Genomic DNA, 22,867 nt, shown 5'->3' with positions numbered 1-22,867 from the left:
GAGGCTTGCATTTGCATGGCTCACTTCTCGCGGACTCTGTCTGGCTCTCGTTGTTCCCTGGATGCACACAGCTCTCTTTGCCTTTGGATGCACAGTTTATAAAGTCCTGGGAGAGGCATGGTCAAAGCAAGTTGCGATACTTGTTTCTCATGGGTGGGGCTTCCACATTGATGCACTCCTTTTGTCCTGCAGTGCTCATTAGTTGAGCCCATGGTCCCTCAGTGTAGGAACCGCACAGGACCAAGCAGCACCTAAGCGTTTTGCTGCAGGCATCACACTGGAGCGAGTGGCACCCAATCACTATGCTGTAGGTACCACATAGGAGTGAGTGGCACCCAATAACTTTGCTGCAAGCGCCACACAGGACTGAGTGGCACCCAAATGGTAATGGATCTGATTGGTAACATGAGTTTTGGAGGTGTAATGTTGGTTTTGTAAGGATGGATGCACATAAAAAGGTGTGGAGAGGGAGATTAAGAGTGATGGGGAGAGAGTTTTGAAAAGATATAAGAGAGAGGATCTTGAAAATTAATAGTTACAAAGGGAATTTGAACCTGCTGTACAAACACAATGCATTTCCCTGTCCACTGATACGAGGGGAGAGGTAGTCTAACTAAAGAAAATACTATGGATATACCTGAACTCCAAGGTTCCTTTATGTGTTGGATGGAACTCATCGGGGTCTTCCAAAATCACAACACTATGTACACATGTTGTGTTGTTCGTCTTTCGGCTGCTCCCATTAGGGGTCGCCACAGCGGATCATCTGTTATGATCATCCCTGACTGTGAAACACCGGAATAACAGTTTATCACATATGTGCATGGTCTCCCAGGTTAGACCACCCTCTTGGCTCTTGACATGCCATGCCTCAATAATCAATCGCTTTTCTTTGTTGGATGTTGTGTCTCGGACACTGGTTCCATGCATGTCAAATTTGTGGCCTAACTGCAGGCAATTGTAGACTATGACTGACTGTGTCACCTTCCCAAGCTGAATTGCTCTATCATGTTCATGTAACCTTTGTTTCACATTCCTTCCGGTTTCACTAATGTAGTAGATCACAATCCCTGCATGTGCAATAGTAAACTATTCCCAATTTGTTTCCAGTTGAGATGCTGACTTTTTGCTTGCAGATGACACCACAGATGGTACATAGATGTTTACATGTTACACCAATCCATGTACTGCCTCTGTCATTCCATGACTTTCTGAAAGTGCCTGGAAGTAGGGCTGCACACAGTGTCCAAACATGTGTGTCTGGTTCTGTTCTGTCCTTTTTTGGTTATTTTATGCAGTGGAGTATCATTTTGCTATGCCCATTATTGACCAGGACTCCTCTTACTTAACCCATTTATTCAATTGCATCATCTTTGGAAGATGACATAGTCCATGTCGGAGCTGCCAAGGTCTGTGATACACTGTGTTTCTGGGTGATTAGGATGCAGCAGTTCAAATCCAATATCTCTGAGTGCAGTTTGATTTTCTGTATACTGATGACGGTTACCGGTAGACCTCCACATCGAAAAGGCCAACATGCTCTCTTTTTCAATTTCTTTCATGAAACTAACACTTGGAAAGGTTCAATCAAGTTGACCATGAAGGTGGTCTACCATTTCCTGATGCAGAATGGCAAAAGTATCATCCACATACCTGTTCCAGTACGCTGGAAGACATTTCTCATTAGACTTGAACACTTTTTGCTTGAGTTCCTCCATTATCAGGTTGCTCACATTCATCCCCACACCCATACTCCCTCCAAGTGTCCCTGTCTTCTGTTCCTCTCCACTTCTGTTAGTGTGTTCCTTCCATTTTCATAATGTTTTTTTTGTTCTGTTATCTTCTTGTATGTTCTGTATTGTAGCCCTTCCATGAGCCTAAACTTCACATCCTAAAATGAAAATTTCACATTCTGGAATTTAAAAAATAATAATTTCCCCCAACCCCATGAGGAAAGGAATCGATCCACAGGTGCATTTCTGGATCCCTGGCTGTCATCAGCATGGAATGGAATTGACATTTAATTTTGAGCAACTGGGCTGGAATTCATATTAAACTTTGAAATCTTTTTACCAGATTGCAATTCAGAGATGTTATTTAATAGTACAGCACAGTAAATGGATAACCAAACAGGGTGTATGTGTGGCAAGTACCAGCTGTTGGTTAGGACCCTTGCAGGTTTGGACCCATACTGTTGGTGAGGCACAGGTGTTCTTGATACCCATTTCAGTAAAGAGGTGCTATTTGATATAATCCCTCACAGGATGGCTTACCAGTATAACTCTTGGTGCTAAGTCCACTCTATTCTGATGAGGGCCAATGAGCCAGAAACCATAGTTTGATTCCCTTCTCAAGGGGATGGGTGGAGGATGCTACTGGCAATGCCAAATAAGGCTTTGGAAGCCAATGGTTTGACTGACATGCAGAGAGCAATGTAGCAGCTGATACTATATTTAGCAGTGGGCAGTTCCGTTATCACAGATGTTAATTATGCCCAGAAGTTGTATTTAAACTCCACATGTGTGTATGTGTTTGTATGTGATTGAAAAGTCAGTTCTTGAATCAGAGCATCACTTTGATTCCAATCTTATCTGTTGCATTTCATATGATATATATTTATATATATATATATATATATATATATATATATATATATATATATATATATATATATATATATATATATACATACATACACTAAGATGGATAGTATGTCATGGTTATGCATTGATAGACTCGTGGTATATTTATGTGGAGCTGGTAAGATAGACTAGTGGTATACGCTCTAACTTGCATTCAAATATCAGCTCTGCTATATACTCTCACCCTGGTGTTTAGCAGGCATTATGATCAATGTGTTCACCCTCCCTTGAATGGATGCAAAACTGCATGTCGTGTCTGCTAGCATTAGTTGGTGGGCATTGAAGATCGCATGGTGCCTTAAGATTAGGTGAGTTATCTGCAGCACCTTGACTAAATCGCAAATAAATTCCTGTCATATTCAGCCAAGCATCAGGCTTGGCCAGTAGGTTCATAAAAGTCTTCACATTCAGGTCGCAGAACAAAATATGACAGTGGCCACAACTCCATATGTAATTGTAAAGCCTTTTCAAAATTATTTTTAATCCAAGCAGCTGTTTATACATAGCCGAGGCTGATGGAAAAGCTAATAATAGTATTGCGGGGCTGGGTATCGGCTGCGAGCATGACCGCTAGATGGAGCCGAAGAGTCGACTCCGCCGATCACCTGGAATTTAGATGGTACTTTTTCGGAAAACTCCGAGAAGTACGGGTCCCTTATCGGACCGTGAAGGGTCAATATTTCTACCACGTGGTACAGGGTTATTTGCCAATTTTCAAAATACCTCGAGATACACGTGGTGATTTACCGAGTCTCCACACCCTCGACGGCACACATACGGAACGAGCTGCTAGTGCACTCGAACCGCGTGTGACCCGAGCGGACGATCACCAAACTTCCGTTGGACCAAATGTCCCCTTATGGCGACACAATAGTCTTGTTAATTTTCCAACACACAGCACGCTAAGCCAATGGAGGAAAGGACATGAACGAGCTGATACAGTTCACAAATGGGAATATTTATTAACAATAGGCAGGGACGTGAACACAGAAGGGCAGAGTTATCCGAATAAAGAAGGCACGTATGTAGAGCACGGCACTTTTACAATTTCCTACTTAACTGACTGGCACCACACACACACACACACACACACACACACACACACACACACACACACACACACACACACACACACACACACACACACACACACACACCGGACCAAAAGCTGTCTTTATCTCGGCCTATCTTGGACCTGTCCACCTCGTGTGGTCTTCGCGATCTTGGGGGGACGGGACTCAAATCCGCAACCACGACCATCTGCAGGGCCCTCGTCAATGACCACTCACTGGCCCTGGATGCCAGGTTCGAAACTGCCTGGACTGAAACGCCCTCTCCCACCACTGATGTCTCACACACGATCCTCTGAACTCGTGAATGCTGCTGCCACGAGCACACCGTCTCTCCCTCCTCCCTCGTCCAGACTACCCCTCCTTTTTGTGCTCAGGCATGAGAGACCTCCTTTTTTCGCCACTCCCTCCTCATTGGATGGTTCGTTCTCGGACGACTCGTCACGGCCTCCCCATTGGCCGGGGCCGAACACTCTATCGGGCTAAGGCGGAGCCAGCCTGAGGTGCTGAGCTTCCTGGTTGGACAAGGGGCACGCCCCTGCCATTCTGGAAGGAGTCTCGATCTGAGGTGATGAGGTTCCTGGTTGGACAAGGGGCACGCCCCTGCCCTTCTGGGCGGAGTCTTGATCTGAGGTGATGAGGTTCCTGGTTGGACAAGGGGCACGCCCCTGCCCTTCTTTGAGGAGTCTCGATCTGAGGTGATGAGGTTCCTGGTTGGACAAGGGGCACGCCCCTGCCCTTCTGGGCGGAGTCTTGATCTGAGGTGATGAGGTTCCTGGTTGGACAAGGGGCACGCCCCTGCCCTTCTTTGAGGAGTCTTGATCTGAGGTGATGAGGTTCCTGGTTGGACAAGGGGGACGCCCCTGCCCTTCTAGGCGGAGTCTTGATCTGAGGTGATGAGGTTCCTGGTTGGACAAGGGCATGCCCCTGCCCTTCTGGGCGGAGCCTCGATCTGAGGTGAAGGAAATCTCCGCCCCCGTACGTGATCAAATGCACGTACACCATGGCGGTGAGCAGAGTGAGGGGAAGATGACGCTGGCATTGATGGTGGTGTAAAAATAAAAGAAAAGAAAACCTGACTTAAAATAACTCCACAGTGCAGGAACATTTAATTATCCATTAGACAAGGGAAATGGGAGCTATCTATCCACATTTACTTAATGATATAACTGAGCTATAGGACCTGTATGTTGAGTGCGGTAAACTTCCAAATCCGTAACAATAGTACACTTAACGGATCAGGACATAACAGGACAAAATTTATGAGAGAGAGAGAGAGAGAGAGAGAGAGAGAGAGAGAGAGAGAGAGAGAGAGAGAGAGAGAGAGAGAGAGAGAGAGAGAGAGAGAGAGAGAGAGAGAGAGAGAGAGAGAGAGAGAGAGAGAGAGAGAGAGAGAGAGAGAGAGAGAGAGAGAGAGAGAGAGAGAGAGAGAGAGAGAGAGAGAGAGAGAGAGAGAGAGAGAGAGAGAGAGAGAGAGAGAGAGAGAGAGAGAGAGAGAGAGAGAGAGAGAGAGAGAGAGAGAGAGAGAGAGAGAGAGAGAGAGAGAGAGAGAGAGAGAGAGAGAGAGAGAGAGAGAGAGAGAAAGAGAAAGAGAAAGAGAAAGAGAAAGAGAAAGAGAAAGAGAAAGAGAAAGAGAAAGAGAAAGAGAAAGAGAAAGAGAAAGAGAAAGAGAAAGAATGAATCACCAACAGCAAAGTTGAAGACCAAGATAGAGGCAGACTTGGACAACAATGGGTGTGGGGAGTAATGAGTGGCAGGAGAGGATGCATGGGGGAGACAAGATGGATACAGAAGGATCCTATCAGGAGTGAAAACTGGAAATTTGGAAGGAGGAGGGCTTGGGGTGGGGGGGGTAATGTGGGTGGAAAAGATCATGGCTTTAGATGGGTAATGATCTGACATGGTGGTGAACAACTGTCTTGAAGATGTGGACAGAAAAAAGAGATTGAAGATGATGCAAAAGTTGGTTCCACATGTTAGAAAAAAAGACACAATTAAGTAGAGGTGAAGAGTGATTCTGGATCTATTTGACCAGGGTTGATGGTGGGCCATATGGTCCCTACAGAAACCTGAGTGGGACAAAGCATGGCAAGAGTAGAGGGTGCAAGACCAAAAATTAGGGTTCCCTTCCCTGGAGAATTGGTAGGCATAAGAAATGTCTTCGTGATAAATATTTAATTTATTTTATAAAAAATATGTCTTCATGACACAGAAGAAATGTCCTCATGATAAATTATTTACTTTATAAAATAAATGTCTTCATGACACAGAAGAAATGTTTTCATGATAATTTTTTTCCTTTATAAAACACAAGAAATGTCTTCACGATAAATATTTTACTTTATCAAAGAAATATCTTCATGATACAGAAGAAATGAATTCATGATAAATATTTCACTTCATAAAACAGAAGAAAATTTTTCATGATAAATATTTTATTTTATATAACATAAGAAATGTCTTCATAATAAATATTTTACTCAATAAAACAAGAAATGTCTTCATCATAAATATTTTACTTCATAAAACAAAAAGAAATTTCTTCATGATAAATATTTTACTTTATAAAATAAATGTTTTCATGACAAATATTTTATGTTATAAAACATAGGAAATGTCTTAATGATACAGAAGAAATGTATTCATGATCAATATTTTACTTGATCAAAGAAATGTCGTCATGATACAGAATCAATTTATTCATGATAAATATTTTACCTGATCAATGAAATGTCATCATGATACAGAATATATTTCTTCATGATAGATATTTTACGTTATATAACAGAGGAAATTTTTTCATGAAAAATATTTGACTTTATAATACAGAAGAAATGTCTTCATGATAAATAATTTACTTGATAAAAGAAATGTCCTCATGATTAATATTTTACTTTATAAAACAGAAGAAATATCTTCCTGATAAATATTTCTTTATTTAAAAAAAAAAAAAGACCCGTGCAGTGGACTCACATTTAAGAAAGGCAATACCAGAGAAAACCACATCAAAAGCTTGCATTGTCAAAAATTGTGCTTCATTGTACTGTATCTTATCAATTATTGTCTCAAATAATAAATGAATGGCTGTTATGTGTATTTATGTATTTTCCCCAAGGTGGCATTGCCTTTGAAAATCTGGAAAGTGAGCAGAAAAAGCCTTCCTTCATTTTGTCATGATGGGGTTTTGACTGACAGGCCGAAAAATCGATTGCTGTACACTTCGGGTCAGAGGTGAATACGTTAACTGTCTTTCTGTCTTTACTTCCTGCTGATGTGATGTGTTTCTATCTGGTTGAAAATGTCGAGATATACAAGTTCCGCACAGACAGGAAATCTTCGGCTGGCCTTTTTTTAATGTTTACAGTAATTTAAAGCTGATGGAGGAGCTTGTACATAAAGCAAGAGAAGAACGAGGACATAAGGATGCATGAGTTACCAATAATTTAATGTATCATGGACAACATAATAGACGACTCCGAATTTAACATGGGATCCCCCCATTGTAAGAGATATATATATATATATATATATATATATATATATATATATATATATATATATATATATATATATATATATATATATATATATATCCCCACATCAGATGACAACATCAAAAGATGTTTGCTACAATGTCTAAAAACAGTATAAGAACTTGGGAACACATTGCATACATGTGTATCCATCCATCCATTCGGACCATACTCTGTGCAGAGCATTGGTGCTGCCGAAGCAGTCTCCTTGGCTATTGGGCACAATCCTGGACAGGTCACCACTCCAACACTGGATACCAGAAAGCCGGTGTAACAGTTTAACTACCTCCCCTGGACAACATCCCCCCCAGGGGGGGTACTTGTCCTGGGATAAGTCGCCCCCCACCCTGGATAACTTGCCCATGCACTGCCCATGTACCCATGTACTGCCCATGTACCCATATTTGTAGTATAAATCTATTTTTGGCCATAGGGGGCAAGTTATCCAGGGGGGGAGACTTATCCTAGGACAAGTACCCCCCGTGGGGGGGGGAGTTGTCCAGGGGGTGACTTATCCTGTTACGCCGGCACTTATTTTGACAACCTCAGAAGGATGACAGGCAGAGTCAACCCCACCTGGTATAAGTTCAACAGCAAAGGGGGATTTGAACTTCGGATGCTAACATCCCAAGCCCACCACCCTCACCATTAAGACAACACCAGGCATATATATGTGTATGGCATAGACATAAGTGAGCAATAGATGTGTCAACAGTATATGGGATTCACAATATTATAAGGGCTAATCCTTATACTGGAACACCAAAAAAAATTCTGAAATATAATTGGACAGGAACAATGTTGGCATTCATTTTTGTGGTTGTTACTCTTATCATTATTATTATTATTATTATTACTATTATTACGAGCAGGAAGCCCATGGTAACAATACCATGAGAGGAAAAACGAAGAGGAACCCTATTATTCTTGTGCTAATTGAAAAAGCTCAAAAATAAAATAAAATCATACTTCTAAACAGCAAAGATATCACAGCACATCCTCAGTTCATATTGGTACTTTAGATCATTTTACACAATGAAAGCACCGATCCTCATTTCAAGTTGGTTCTTTAGTTCATTTTGCACAATGAAATGCTGATCTTGGGTTCAAATTCATACCCAAGTTCGTTTTACCCAATGAAAGTACCAATTATTAGTTAAAATTGGTGCCTTAGTTCATTTTATACAATGAAAGTATGGATCCTGGATTCAAATTGGTACCGTGATTCCATTAACAGAATGAAAGTACCGATTGTTGGTTAAAATTGGTACCTTGGTTCATTTTACACAATTGAATTGCAGTACCAATCTACAGTTCATATTGGTACTTTGGATCATTTTTTTTTTTGGCATCCACATATTGTAGTGACATGACGAGATTTTTCCAGGATTCACAATGAGACATAGCATTGACCTAATTATTGCCACTCAAGCTGGTGTCCTTCTCCATGATGTCTCAAAATGTTGTGAGGGGATAACCCCTTCTCTGGGGTTCCTCAGACCTCCAAAGTAGAACTTTCTTGGAAAGGTCTTCATGTCACATTACATGGCCCGCAAGGCAAAGGCGGCTTTCCCTCACAAAAGCAGAGATGTGGGGTAAAGAACCATATAGATCACTGTGTTCATGTTCTTTTTTGATCTGATGCTAAGCCTTATCTTTGCGCAAACGATTCTGTGATCATAGCCAATTGAGTCTGATGAAGAGTGAGCTTGAAAATCCGTTATACTGTTACTCTATATTTTACAACATTGGATGAAATCAATTTGAGATGTGGTTTTGTTTGCAGCATGGAATGTCCAGTCTTGATTTGGGTTTTTGAAAGAGAATGTTGGTTAGTAAATGGTCATGCTGATGGATGAAATCAAAAAGGAAATGTCCATTGCGAAGCTATAAACAATGTGGATCTGCCAATTCTGTTGTTTTAAATATCGAAGTTCAATAGCTGGTGAACTATTCTATGTTGTTGAATACAAATCACTGAGATATTGAAGTCATTAATGTTCTTGTCAAGTTCTTCATTTGCACAAGTGTAAGATAAACTACAACAGTTGAGGAAAAGAGGAGATTGGGACCATACACTGAGCAGAGCATTGGTGCTGCTAATGCAGTCTCCTTGGCTATTGGGCACAATCCTGGACAGGTCGCCACTCCGACACAGTATACCAGCATGCTGGCACTCATTTTGCCGACCTCAGAAGGATGACAGGCAGAGTCAACCCCACCTGGTATTAATTCAACAGCCAAGCAGGATTTGAACTCAGGACTCGAGAATCCCAAGCCCACCACCCCAACCATTAAGCCAACACCAGGCATAACAGCGGAGCTGCCTAAGAAACAAATGTTTCTATCGTGGCAAAGTCCTTTGATTGCTCTCATTTCAGATGAAATCCGTCATTGTGGGTTTAGGGTCTCATTGTCATAAAGGTTGGTAAACCTGTGAGAAAAATGAAAGTTTGAGACAGTGGGTTGAACCCTGGTGCTGTTATGCGAACTCATCATGCTTTCAACTGGCTATGACTTTGGTGCATTACCACTACTACCGAGGATGGATTATGTTTGGAGTCATCAGCTACTCAGAGAATGGTCAGCGAAGCCTTATGAGCTCTCCAGCCCATTGGTGTTACATCTAAGTTTCCTCAGAGCGTTCGCCTTTTATATATACAGAGATTATTACATCCACCCACCGAAGGTGGATGGAGGTGATGTTTTCACCCCTGTCTGTCTGTTTGTTTATCTGTTTGTTACTTGCATTAATCGAAGATTTTAAAAGTATATTGGATGGTCTTGTATGTTATTCTGTCTGTTTGTTTGTTTGTTTGTCAGTCAATTGCCTACAGGTCACAATTTTAAACCGATCTTCACGAAACTTCACCACATGGTTGAGTTTATCATAAGCAAGAAGCCTATTGTTTTTGAGGTCAAAAGGTCAACATAGGCCAAAGGTCAACAACTTTGTGAATATTCTAAAATCCTCAGTTTCCATCTGATTGGCTAGAAATTTGAACAGGATTTGCATTTCAGGTCACTGAATTCAAGCACCAATTCTTTTTTACTGTCAATATAGCCCAAAAGGTCAACACCAGCCGAATTTCTAAAATTATCAATTTTCATCCACTTGACTTGAAATTTGAAGAAGAGTTTATATTTTTTCATTGAATTCAACCACCAATTATTTTTGAGGTCAAATTTGTTTGATGGATTTTGTTATTATCGTGCTATGCATGACATTAGTTCCGGAGCCAACCTGTGTACGAGGCTGTTTTAGGGTTGGACCTTACAGCCTCTGCTATAAAATTTTACACCCCCAGGATGTTTAGATATATGTTTGCAGTTCATGAAAACCAATGTTGGCAATTCATAAGCTCTTGCGAAAAATTTTGGCGGACGTTTTTGTTTGAGGAAGATTTGAAAAATTTGATAAAACAGCAATTGTCAATAAAATTTCTAAAAAAATTAAAAAATCACATTCATGAAAAATAAATGTGAACTAAATGTAAGAATTCAATCAGTTGTATTGCATTGTAAACTGACAAAAAAAATTGCCTTTGTGGAAGTAAACCTCGTAAAAGTACATAATTTTGTGAAAAATGCCTTAAAAATAACGTTTTTTGAAGATGGCCTTTAGAACTTTTCTTATCATAGGCAGATGCTGCATTAGAATACTAATTTCTCTTAATGTGATATGAACATGGTATCCATGGCTAATTAAAACAGCAAATTTGATTGAGTTCTATCAATTTTTAAAGAGAAAATTAACATTTTTGTCAACCAAAGTTACCCCTACCCCCAAAATCCTCTTACTCTATTGAACACAGTTCGGTTAAGGTTTGCTGGATCCAGGTTGGGTACTTCACAGTTCACTCTTCCAAAGGAAAATTCAATGGTGTTTGGAGTGACATGGCCCTGGAGCAGACATACAACAATGAAGGGAAGACATCGCTGTTCAAAGGCATATCTCAGGCACCAGCTGCTCGAGATAAATATGTGAAGACAGCACCATTTCTCACAGCTGTATCAGAGAACATAAAGTCTATGGCTAATCTAGGCCAACAGGAATCTACTCATCATGGAGAAACACATAAGCAGGCAACAGAAGAACATATGAATGTTGAGGAGATCAAGAAAGTGATATGCCAGCAGATGATAAACCCATTCCAGTGTAACAACCAAGTGGATCTGCTCAATAGAGCAACTGGTGAGAAGGATGCTTCAAAAGACTTGGTCCATGCTCAAGCTAAGGGCATGGAAGCCATTATGAAAGCAGAAGAGGTGGTCTCTATTAAGATTGAACCACTGAAGCTGGTAACTTTCTCCTCACAGAAGAAATCAAACCCATCAAGGAAACAGAGTTTAATCAGGATCTATCAAGATGAGACTGCAACTACACGTGTGTTGTGTTTCTATCGAGATGCCGACCCAGTCACAAGACAGATTGCATTTTCCCATGAGTGGACAGACTATCCATCATCCCTGTTTGAGGTTGATCCACGCTTAGCACAGGGGTTTGTAATGCGCAAAGGCAACAAGTCTGATTTCGTGGCAGTGCTAATTGCTGAAGCTGAGCAGGATGTTGTTTTACAGCTGCCATCATTACCACAGAGTGACCTATACACAGTTTATCTGGTAGACATAATGGCATTTGTAAATAAATACCAAAAAATGGGTGCGAAAACATTTGAACTTCCCCAGCTGTATCTTCGCAAGCTCCTGCAGTTGAAACCTGAAATGTGCAACTGTGTCAACATCATTGGTGATCAGTATGATTTTGATGATAGCCATATTTGAAGGGTGATGAGCAGCAGAGGAGAAACCAGACAGACCAGGCAAGACAATTCTCACCATCCAAGAGTCTAGAAATTCCGGACTGGAATTTACTCATGAAGAATCCAAGAAATAAAGGAAATCTTCAGAACTTCATTGGCACTTCCCTTTGTGAGAGTCCTGAAGCTATTCCAGATGGAGTGACCATCATTATTGGTGGTATGATGGAAAACAAAGGTCACACTCTTTCCATCACATCAGCATCAAGTTCAGTTCTGGACTTACCTTGTGAAGAACATGAAGAGGCAGACACAAGGATTATTGCTCATCTTGCATATTGTGTGGAATATCTTGATCACCATCGAGCTGTTGTGCATGCAACAGATACAGACATAATTATGCTGTGTATATATCACTTCTGCTGCTTGAACACATTTCAAGAACTCTGGATACAACGGCAGAATCAATACCTACCTATTCATGAGCTGGTAGAAGTGTTGAGCAGGAAGTACCAGAAAATCCTCTTGATGTCGCAGCTACACTTCTGTGCACATATGTGTTGTGTGGATGTGACACAGTGAGCTACCCATTCAGAAGGGGAATAGAAGAGGTCAGGTCAGGTATGGGAGCATGTGCCAGAACAGCGCGTCGCTGCGTCCACTTTCCGCCGGTACTCCAGGGGCCTCCGTCTGGCCATCCCCCAGGCAGATGCCAGGCCCATCCCCATCTCCTTGAGATGATGGTCAACCTGCTGCAACCATGAGGCACGTGGTCAGCCCACTGGCCTCCTCCACTCATGAGACTCCCTCGCTGAGAGAATCTGGTGAGCAGGATCAGCGTCAGGAAAATGAGCCACATGTCCATACAGCCGCAGCTGACGCTCACGGACTATGCAGGTAACAAATCTCATCCGAGTCTCTCTCAGCAACCGCTCGTTGGACACAAAATCCGACCAGCGATAGCCAAGGATTCTTCGAAGAGACCTGGTACCAAAGGAATTAAGTCTCCGTCTCAGATCCTTGGTCAAAGTCCAAGTCTCGCACCCATAGAGCAAGACTGGAAGTACCAAGGACCTGAAGACTCGGACTTTCGTCCTCCCGCACAGGTACCGGCAGCGCCACACCCCATGATCCAGTGAATCCATGACTCCCCAGGCCCGACCCAGACGTCTATTGACCTCCGGCTCACAACCTGCGGAGACATGAATATCACTGCCAAGGTAAGTGAATCTATCCACGACCTCAACATCCTCACCACAAACAGACACAGACAGGACAGCAGCATCCAAGATGTCACCGAAAGCCTGGATCTTAGTTTTGACCCAAGAAATCCGTAATCCCAACGGCTCCGACTCCTCATTCAGCACCTCGAGGGCCCCCAAGAGGATGTCTAAAGTCTCCGCAAAGATGACTGCATCATCTGCAAAATCAAGGTCCGAGATCTTGACATTGCCAAACGATGCACCGCAACTTGATCTCTCCGACATCCTCCCTAAAATCCAGTCCATACAAGTGCTGAAAAGTGTGGGGGCAAGTACACATCCCTGACGAACTCCAGTAACAACTGGAAATAAGTCAGAGATGGTACCACCACACTTCACAGCACTCTCAGTACCAGAATAGAGTTCAGACATCAGATCGATCAGTTTCGGTGGCACCCCACGAAGACCAAGAATCCTCCAGAGGACATCCCGATTCACTGAATCGAACGCTTTACAGAGATCAACATAGGCTGCAAGCAGCCCCTGCCAAAACTCTCGTCTGCGTTCGGTGAGGACACGAAGTGCAAGGATACGGTCAATCGTTGACCTCTTTGGTGTAAAGCCTGACTGCTCTGGACGCTGGTGCTCAAGCAGATGGTGGCGAACCCTATCAAGAATTATCCGAGCAAAGACCTTGCCCGGCACTGAGAGCAGCGTCACCCCTCGGTAGTTGTTGCAGTCTTGGCGATCACCCTTCCCTTTCCAGAGAGGGACAACAAGGCCCCTCTTCCAGTCAGTTGGGATGATGCCTGTGTTCCTGTGAAAAGAAGAGCGGCACAGGTTTCTCTGGGACTGATAGGAAACCTTCCCCACCTTGTTGATTTTGGAAGAGATAGTGAAATGGCAGCAACAGAATGTGTCATTGATGAGGCCAGAGTATACTGGACTGCTCTGCATGGCCAAAAAGGGTTCAGCTGTTTGGATACCCTCAGGCAGCATATGTTTGTCTCTTCAAAATTAGACCTTAGGTCACTGCCAGCAACAGAAGATGCGTCTTACTTCCTTGTTTTAAGAGCATTGTATCAATTGCTTCTGTATAGACGTGCACATCTCAGTGACCGAGCACTTCCCCCAGCCACAACATTTGGCAGAACCCTTATCAATGGAAAACTGGTCCCAATTCTCATGTCTAAGCCAGCCAAGCCAAACATAGACAAAACGGTGTCTTGCATGTGCAAATTATCCAAATGTCTGAAACGATGTTCATGCAAAAAGGCTGCTGTGCCTTGCTGAGTGACATGCATATGCCTTGGTCAGAGAGGTTCATGTGGTGGAGTTGTTTCAGAGAGTGACTCTTCCTCTGAAGAGGATGTTTCATGTCACAATATTGTGTTAATCCATTTCTAATTTTATCTTCCTTAAAACCATGGCATGTAAAAGTATGTTCTTGTTCCTGACCCCATTGATAGTCAAGCATTTCTGAGTTGCATAAATCTTTTGTTGTTTGACATATAACCTTGTCAATTGTAGGTAGGTTAAATCTACACCAATTGTGATATAGGAAATGAACTCCTCTTTAATATGAGGGGTCATTTGTGTATATAGGTTTAGTGGTTATGATTTTAGGACAATATGAATTACCCCTACCCCCATCCTACATCTTCGCTTTTGCCAACATTTTGTTATCAGAGGGGGCTCGCAAAAGTGTTGACTGTGTTGTTGCGCAAGAGTTTCACCATTGCCAACATTGGTTTTCATATACTCAAAGGGTGTCTCTTCATGAAAATCAACACAAAAATTTTATAGCAGACCGGGCAATTTTTTTTTAATTTTGATCGGTTGGCTCCCGGACTACATCTTTCTTATTTGTTTGTCTGTTTGCATGCAGGATATCTCAAAATGTTGTGGACGGATTCGGATGAAATTTGGTCAGCTTGTTGGGTGTGGAACAAGGAGGAATTGATTAGATTGTGGTAAAGATCGGGCTATAGATCCAGATACTAGAATGTTTCAAGTGATTCTTCACCTTTAACAGATGGTGCCAAAACGATACGTGGCATGATATTTCAAAAAGTTGTGGACAGATTATGTCAAATCTTGGTGAATGAGTTGGGCAGGTGAAAAAACAAGTCGATTATACTGTATTTTGGTCAAGTCTGGATCCAGATCCAGCCTATTAGTGGGATACAAAACGTTTTTGCACTACATATCATATCTCAAAAAGTTGTGGACGGATTCTGCCAAAACTTGGTGGTCAGGTTGTATATGTGACATGGACTAATTGGTTCGATTTTTGTGAAGATCCAAATCCAGAACAGGGTGCGAGTTTTTTTTTTTTCAATTTCTAAAATGATTCTTCAGTATTGAGAAATGTAGCCAAAAACGATATATAGCATGATATTTCAAAAATGTATTGGGCCTGATATGTTCAACTGGATCAGACATTGTGTGGCAGAGGTATTGTTATTTTTTTTTTATTAGTCTTAGTATTATTGTTATTATTATCCCATCCCTCCCGCAGGGGGAAACGTGTGTGTGTGTGTGTGTGTGTGTGTGTGTGTGTGTGTGTGTGTGTGTGTGTGTGTGTGTGTGTGTGTGTGTGTGTGTGTGTGTCCAGGCTATAATATATAATTATTATTTGAGCTTTTGTCATCAAATTTTCCAAAAAACTTTATTGTGAGAATTATGGAGAAGACTAATAATTAATTGGGTCAAACTTTCGAAGGGCAAATGCATAGTAAGTACAAATAGCCCTTCTTGGCGAGGCTGCTGCTGCGCAGCACGAGACGGCCGGGTTTTTATTTATTTATTTACCATTGAAGCTTCAGTGTCTCTCCAGGCCATGGCCTTTTTTTTTTACTATTTGAGCTTTTGGCATCAAGTTTTCAACAAACCTTTGTCATGAGATTGTGGAGAACACAAATGAATAAAATGCACAATTGAATTTAACTGTTAATTTCGTCAAGCTTAGTTTGAGTACAAAGCAGTTGCGGACTTGCTTTGCATTTTGAGATACTTTCAGTTCCTACTTTTTTTCCTAATTATAACTTTATATTGCATTACACAATGCAGTAGATCACCTTAATATTTTATTTTTTTAACATTTGTAAATGTTGCAGCAATAAATTTATACCTTTTGTTTTTGGGGGAAAAAAATAGGTGATACTTTGCCAAATGAGCTACAAATCATGGAGATTGTCATTGATTATGCATTTGCTTGGACATTAAATATTGTTACACAAAATGGCTCAGGTGATGTTGGATTTGAGGCCAGGCAGATAATTATATAGGGAGTAAAAATATTAAAGGCAGTACCAACATTTATATGTATACAGCAGGCAAGGCCCAATTCCGATGTTTTGACCAATAAGTGCTCTTCATTTGGGAGTGTGCAGTCGTCTTGTGCCTCGTGTAAAGTCTGCTCACAAGGGGCAAAAGGCATCAAATGACTACAAATAAGCAGATTGTGAAAGATATTGTCATTTTAATTACTCCCTTGAATGTGATATTCATTGTGGACACAGGGATATGTGTGTGGGGAGGGCAATTGAAAAATATTTAGTGTGTGTGTGTGTGTGTGTGTGTGTGTGTGTGTGTGTGTGTGTGTGTGTGTGTGTGTGTGTGTGTGTGTGTGTGTGTGTGTGTGCCATGTAGATTAAAAAGTTTGCCTCTTTGACTCCCCAGATTGGTCAGTGTGGTGAGTTTGGACGCCGAATTATATTCACATCCTGATCTATCGCATCTGTACTATCATCCTCAGGGAAATCAGAGAACTGCTCTGAAGTCATCTCACCAGCACGTCGTGCATGCATTGACTGCTCCATCAGCCCCCATCCCTTTAACAGATTAGGTGTCAACACAGCCTTGATTGGGGTTCGGGTTAATTTGCAATCCAGCTGATTGCTTCTTTATTCCATTTCAATAACGTCAGCCTCTTTTTTCTGTAGCAATCCCAGCAATGGTTTCATCAAAATACCTCTTTTGATTGCAAGTTTATACTGTTCAGTGTGGACATATAGTTTTTCATCATTAAAGAGAAAATAAACCTCTGCCAGCAATTTATAAACATACGAATGAGGTCAAAAGCTACTCACTCCATCCTTTACACACACACACACACACACACACACACACACACACACACACACACACACACACACACACACACACGTTATTACGAAATGTCTAACACACTATTTCTCATATATATTTTTAATATAATTACAACGATTTTGTAGGCTTTATTGAATACATATTTCGATTTATAATGACTCCTAAGATACTCATATACAATACAATGTGTATTGTCACTTGTGTTTATACTACGTATTTGAATTTTTTATTCTTTTATACCAGTTTTATATAATTACATTCAAGATGCAACTTTCTTCTTGATCGTTATTGCAAACAAAAAGTTGCAATCCTTCATAAATGACAATTGTAAAAGAATGATATATCAAATTAATACGCTGGCATGGTGTACGTGGCCATGCAAGACTATCCCAAAAGCCTCATCTTGTCAAAATAACTTTTGCCTATTTTTGGTGCACGTTAATGAGGTAGGACATCCAGATATACACTGTGAAGTAATAACAATAACAAGCGAAATACATCCTGAAGTGCTATCTGTGTCTATATTTTTATCTTTCTGAAGAGCATTTTATTTTCTTCAGTTGTGCATCTCAGCCAAAACGTTTATTTGATTAAAATTGGTCACGAAGTGAAAGACTCGTTTCTTCATCCACTGACTGATGGGTACGAGTCGCATGGCCGTTCGGTCTGAACAACTCACAATTGGCAAATGTGATGCGTTTACCAAACACTCTGAACAATAGTTGAGGGAGGTCTTCATCCTGCAGTGGGCTGAAATATAGTGGATTATGTGGTTTTTGTTAAAATATGTTCACCTCTTGGCCATTTGTAACCTATCTACGTTTTGAGATCAATTTCATGCATTTTGGGACCAAACTGCATTTTGGAACATAACAGTGGACACGTTTTAGGACTTGCATCAAGCATTTTGGCACTGACATAATAATATTTTTAATCTAGTACAGTTATACAGTGTGTGTAATATTTGATAAAAGGTCTCTGCAATTTACATAAAATCAAACACTGCACAAGAAAAATCTAAATTTGCAGAAATACAAAAAGTCCAATTCCTAATCTACACCATAAAGAAAAAATACGAAAAGACATTCAACACGTCTGTTCAGAAAGGTGCAACTAAGTTGGCAGGAATTAGACAAGAGATTGCAGTAATGCGAAACTGTAATTGCCGTGTCATGGGGATCAAGCCAACAAGTACACAACCAAGTGACTAGTAGAAACACTCAACTGGCTCACCCTGTTGAGCCTACAGTACTCTCTCACATCTGAATTCCAACTCTCTCATTTCTCGAAATCACCGCAGCCATGAACTCTTGAAAGTTACTAAAGGCAACAAAAGATGATGTTTTGGTGTGCCACCACCAAAGTAACTGCTCATTGCACTCACTGCTCACAGAACCGCCACTACTGGCTTCAGACAAAACTTGTGGAGGGAGCTACATGGCGAGTGACGTTGTTGGCAGTGTGAAGTTATAAGTTATCGAGTAAGCTTCCTCCGAGAAAAATCTCGTTCTGAAGGACACTTGGACATCTCAACACAGACCTGCGGTGTGTTCCATTATAAAACAACTTGCTATTGCTTGCTAAGTGACTTGCTTGATTCAAAGCACTCAAGCAAGCACTCCAACGGAATGGAGTCCTCGGCACCACTTAACAATATGACAGTCTCTACGGAGGCAATGCTACCGTGGTACTCAAACAAATGCTGTCCAGGCTGTCATTTTCAGCTTTACTCAATACTCTTGTGACAACAACTTCCCCAAATGAATTTATAGTATTAGAAGCGGCCACAGGGCACGAGAAAGAGGGAATGAAAGATTAATAAATGGGGAGTCAGAGAAATTGAGCCCCTGCCAAGGTATTTTGTGGACCTACCACTATGAATTTTGGGGAAGGGTTTTTACATGTTTGTAGATCTTGAAGAATTAGGATGAAAAGTAGAGTAAAGTATTGAATGTACGTTTCAATAATATTATGAGTGTACATAACAGGGGTATGCCTCTGAACATTTAATTGGTTGTAGCATCATTTTCAATCTGACTACGGTGGCCATATTTGCTAACAAAACGAAACACGTCTTGTTCGCTCCATGCCTCCATTTGTCAAGTTGCTTGTTATCAGAACACACCCCTCATGTCAACCAACTGCATATCAAACCAACTTGAGTTGGAAGCAACGCACATCAAAGGCACAGCCATCAGTGGTGCAGCATTATCATACATTTTGGTACTTGAATCTTGCATGCATTTTGGGGCTTGAATCCTGTGTTTTGGGACCTACATCATGCATTTTGATACTTGAATCATGCATGCAGTTTGGAACTTGAATCATGCATGCAGTTTGGTACTTCAATCATGTATGCAGTTTGGTACTTCAATCATGCATACAGTTTGGTACTTCAATCATGTATGCAGTTTGGTACTTCAATCATGTATGCAGTTTGGTACTTCAATCATGTATGCAGTTTGGTACTTGGATCATGCATGCAGTTTGGAAGTTTAATCATGCATGCAGTTTGGTACCTTAATCATACATGCATTTTCGTGCTTGAATCCCATGTTTTGGTACCTACATCATGCATTTTTCAACCTTTATCCACATGTTGTGACATATCTGAAAATTGGGACCTATTTGCATATCCAAGACTATTTCTATTTATACCAAAAAGCAAGAACTTGCAACACTATATTTAATATATTGATAAGAAGCCAATTAGATAGGTTCTTGAGTTTGCCAATCCTCTTTTCAGCTTTCCAAACAAAACAAACATCGAATTAAAGACGATATATTTACATAACAATTACAGTTTTCCCAAGTTACTAATGCTGTATAGCTTTGCAATAGTTGCCATGCTATCACAACCAGGTCTGAAGTTTATATTCGCTCACTGATGAGTAAAAATATGTATTTTCAACTGTTTTTTTTTTCAAACCAATTTACAGTTCTATGGACAAAAACTATTGTAATAACACTTTAAAACAAGGAAACAAGACATAAAATGTCATAGCTCCTGTTGTTTTAGTAATTTTGCTGTATGGAGTTAAAGGGCCAGCCGATATTTATGTACAACTAAAATGGCCACCCATACAAGTCAGTCATCTGTGATCAGATGAGAAAATAAAGTAAGGAGCACGTGTATGCCATGATGTACTGTACCTGTGCAAAGTTTGAACAGAATCGGACCATGCATGTCTGAGAAATGGTTGGGGACACATTTAAGTAACAAAATAGCCACCAGTCTGCCATTTTGGGTCTGATCTCGAAAATAAAATGATGTGCATATGGAAGCCATTATTCGTTATCTGTGTCCCAAATTTAAAGAACATTGGTTAATGCATGTCTGAGAAATAGTTGAGAACGTGTTCAACATTGGGTTTTTTTGACAACTAAAATGGCTAACAGTCGGCCATCTTGGATCTGATAGAGAAAAATGACATGCATTTGTATGCCATCAAAATGTTGTCTTTCTGACAAGTATAAAGAAAATCAGTCCGTACATGTCTGAGATATGGTAGCAGCCGCACGCACACACACACGCACGGGAACGAAAATCTAATGTGACTCGCAAGCAAACCGCCATCAAGGCATACAACTATATGTCCTTTCACAATCAACAATTTTCTTAACTTTCTGCTCAAATCCATCTTTGCTTGATTTTTAGTGAAACTGGGCCCAAGGAGGTACAATAAACATTATTTATGAATCCATTTGGAGCCGCTGTGCTGGCTCATCTGCAGAACAAAGGGCAAGGTTTAGATTCGTGGGTTTTGTGATGATCAGAGGTCACACCCTTATTAATAAGGGTCTGACCTCTGCATGGGGGGGGGGGGAGGCGAATAGCATTTGGGCATTTTATTCCACATTTTACATTCTTATCCATCAACGTCATATATTTTGTCCATCTTGCCTTCCTCACCACAGCTGTTGTGGGCTTTTGCCACTGAAACGACAAGATGCCACAAATGCTAAATGCAAATGCAGGCAAAAATCAATCACTCTGCTAACCACTCTTTCCATGTTCCATTGTTTTGTCACATTCCAAAAAGACATTCTTCTCCCATAGGTGGTGAAGCTAATTGATTGTACACCTCCGGTTGAGATGCACTTAAACGAGCCATCGGCCTCATTGGCATCACAACAGCCAATCTGTATTTATCATCACAACAGCCACCCCTCTCCCTGTTTTTTTTTTCTCTCCCCATGGTATCACTTCCAGGAAAAACTCAAAATTCCTCATGGGCTTTTGAAATATTATTAATGAAGAAAGTTCATCAGATTGCTTGACCTTTGCATAGAGCAAAAGCATCAGCAATATTAGGGAATGGGTGGTTTGAATATCAGCAATGAGAGAGCAAAATGATGATGTTTCATGGATACATGTTTCAAAAGTAAGTTGAAATGATGCAGATGAGTTTTTCTGAATGTTTTAATACCTAAAAGCAAAGACAATGTGGGTGATGGAATCTTGGATCAGGACTCTGTGAACTTGCAGAGCAGCACTTTTACTCCATACCTTTACTTGCATTTCTCATTGCCAAATTATCCTTACCTTAATCCTTCCATTGGCATTACAGGGATGGTACTGGATATTCGTTGTTGTTCAAATTGTGACATTTTGTAAGTTGAAATAATATCGTGAAACCCATTCCGTTTTGACTTCAAACAATATATGATGCTGCCATCCCTCTTCCGGTCTCGCTTCCTCTGCTAACTCAGCCCTCTGACCTTACCCAGTTCATTCAGGTTTAGACAAGCATGCTTTCTTCCAGTAAACCCTTTTTGATTCAACTCCCAAAATCCAAGTTTTTACACCCAACTCCATTGTTTTCTTCATCTTTTCTCCCAAATGTAGTACTGCCTTAATTCTGAGGCTCTTCATTCCCGCTTTTCTTCTCGGGCTTCAATCAGCTGGAGCACTGCCATCCCATGTAATCTCCCACAACCTTTTCTATACCCATTAACCTTACAAAGCCCTCTCTCCTCACATCCTTGCTTGTTGTCCAGCTGTGTGGCTCCACCGTTACTCTGTTGCCTTTTTACCTCCCCCTCCTCATTCCCATCATCTACCCCATCACCTTTCTCCATCTCCTAATTCTTCCTTAAACCTAGATTAGATACACAAAAAATGGGCATATAGTGGCTTGGAAGCTCAAAGGATAATCGAAATTTTCAAGTAAAAATACTTCGCATATTCTGAAAAATAATCAAATGACTCGAGATAATTTGCAATTGATCCCTGCACACCAGCAGGACATTAGTATATCAGAACAGGAACATCCTAATGAAGAACTAGTCTTGTTTGTCAATGGGAAGGCTAATGTCACTCTTCAAGGATTACAAGAAAATTATGCACAGGAGGAAGCCATTCGGCCCTTCATGCCTGCACCACATCAATACCAGATTTAATAAATCCATCAATACCCCTTCCCTTCGTGTGCAGCCTTTTGGCTGCTACACCAGTACTCATTTCACCAACCTCAGAAGGATGACAGGCTGAGTCAACCCCCTGGTGTTAATTCAGCAGCCAACGGGACTTGAACTCAGGACCCC

At 41.1% G+C, this 22,867-nt stretch overlaps 1 protein-coding gene across 5 annotated transcripts in view; it reads left to right on the top strand.

Annotated features, from left to right (window-relative positions):
* LOC147028710 (uncharacterized) overlaps window positions 1-22,867 on the top strand; it is a 247,602-nt gene that overhangs the window by 90,788 nt on the left and 133,947 nt on the right. For all 5 annotated transcript variants that reach the window (XR_015057677.1, XR_015057675.1, XR_015057676.1 and 2 more), the window contains exon 4: window positions 6,828-6,943. The gene's annotated coding sequence lies outside the window, so the exon portion shown is untranslated. The remainder of the gene's footprint in view (window positions 1-6,827; window positions 6,944-22,867) is intronic.

This window comes from Eptatretus burgeri, chromosome 4, assembly GCF_056783735.1.
Source record: "Eptatretus burgeri isolate ZD-2024b chromosome 4, Ebu_testis_v1, whole genome shotgun sequence".
Classification (NCBI taxonomy): domain Eukaryota; kingdom Metazoa; phylum Chordata; class Myxini; order Myxiniformes; family Myxinidae; genus Eptatretus; species Eptatretus burgeri.
The sequence above is the reverse complement of the archived record's forward strand: the minus strand, read 5'-3'. Positions and strand labels throughout refer to the sequence as shown.